This window comes from Oncorhynchus masou, unplaced genomic scaffold (assembly GCF_036934945.1).
Source record: "Oncorhynchus masou masou isolate Uvic2021 unplaced genomic scaffold, UVic_Omas_1.1 unplaced_scaffold_567, whole genome shotgun sequence".
NCBI lineage: Eukaryota > Metazoa > Chordata > Actinopteri > Salmoniformes > Salmonidae > Oncorhynchus > Oncorhynchus masou.
In genome coordinates, this window is record NW_027012089.1 from 290,148 (window position 1) to 292,049 (window position 1,902).

The window sequence follows — 1,902 nt, forward strand, 5'->3', positions numbered from 1 at the left end:
ATTCTGTTAGAAACGGTTGCGTTCTGTTTCATTGTGACACGCCAGAGATCCTGCATTCTGTTAGAAACGGTTGCGTTCTGTTTCATTGTGACACGCCAGAGATCCTGCATTCTGTTAGAAACGGTTGCGTTCTGTTTCATTGTGACACGCCAGAGATCCTGCATTCTGTTAGAAACGGTTGTGTTCTGTTACATTGTGACACGCCAGAGATCCTGCATTCTGTTAGAAACGGTTGTGTTCTGTTACATTGTGACACGCCAGAGATCCTGCATTCTGTTAGAAACGGTTGCGTTCTGTTTCATTATGACACGCCAGAGATCCTGCATTCTGTCAGAAACGGTTGCGTTCTGTTTCATTGTGACACGCCAGAGATCCTGCATTCTGTTAGAAACGGTTGCGTTCTGTTTCATTGTGACACGCCAGAGATCCTGCATTCTGTTAGAAACGGTTGCGTTCTGTTTCATTGTGACACGGCAGAGATCCTGCATTCTGTTAGAAACGGTTGCGTTCTGTTACATTGTGACACGCCAGAGATCCTGCATTCTGTTAGAAACGGTTGCGTTCTGTTTCATTGTGACACGCCAGAGATCCTGCATTCTGTTAGAAACGGTTGTGTTCTGTTTCATTGTGACACGCCAGAGATCCTGCATTCTGTTAGAAACGGTTGTGTTCTGTTACATTGTGACACGCCAGAGATCCTGCATTCTGTTAGAAACGGTTGTGTTCTGTTACATTGTGACACGCCAGAGATCCTGCATTCTGTTAGAAACGGTTGCGTTCTGTTACATTGTGACACGCCAGAGATCCTGCATTCTGTTAGAAACGGTTGTGTTCTGTTACATTGTGACACGCCAGAGATCCTGCATTCTGTTAGAAACGGTTGCGTTCTGTTACATTGTGACACGCCAGAGATCCTGCATTCTGTTAGAAACGGTTGCTTTCTGTTTCATTGTGACACGCCAGAGATCCTGCATTCTGTTAGAAACGGTTGCGTTCTGTTACATTGTGACAAGCCCGCATTACAAAGGATCATGTCTACACCACACTGTACACAGCTTAAATCTACACTCGTTTTGAATCACCCTGAACGTGTCTGAATACCATCAGCAACCGTTCAGCGCTGCCGTTGGTTGGAGTCCCTCTACTGTGTACATACAGGAAACCTCCGTTTCTCCTTTACAGCGTTTGTCACGGATAGTTACTCCTTTATCTGTTCTATCCACTGGTTACACAAGAAGCATCAGGTAGTGGAGAGAGAGAGAGAGACAGAGAGAGAGAGAGAGAGAGAGAGAGAGAGACACACAGAGACAGAGAGAGGGACAAACACCAAATTGAGACTGCACGCAGAATTCTGCGTAAATATCCTCCGTGTACAACGTAGAACACCAAATAATGCATGCAGAGCAGAATTAGGCCGATACCCACTAATTATCAAAATTCACAAAAGAGCTGTTAAATTCTATAACCACCTAAAAGGAAGCGATTCCCAAACCTTCCACAACAAAGCCATCACCTACAGAGAGATGAACGTGGAGAAGAGTCCCTAAGCAAGCTGGTCCTGGGGCTCTGTTCACAAACACACCCTACAGAGCCCCAGGACAGCAGCACAATTAGACCCAACCAAATCATGAGAAAACAAAAAGATAATTACTTGACACATTGGAAAGAATTAACAAAAAAACAGAGCAAACTAGAATGCTATTTGGCCCTACACAGAGAGTACACAGCGGCAGAATACCTGACCACTGTGACTGACCCAAACTTAAGGAAAGCTTTGACTATGTAAAGACTCAGTGAGCGTAGCCTTGCTATTGAGAAAGGCTGCTGTAGGCAGACATGGCTCTCAAGAGAAGACATGCTATGTGCTCACTGCCCACAAAATGAGGTGGAAACTGAGCTGCA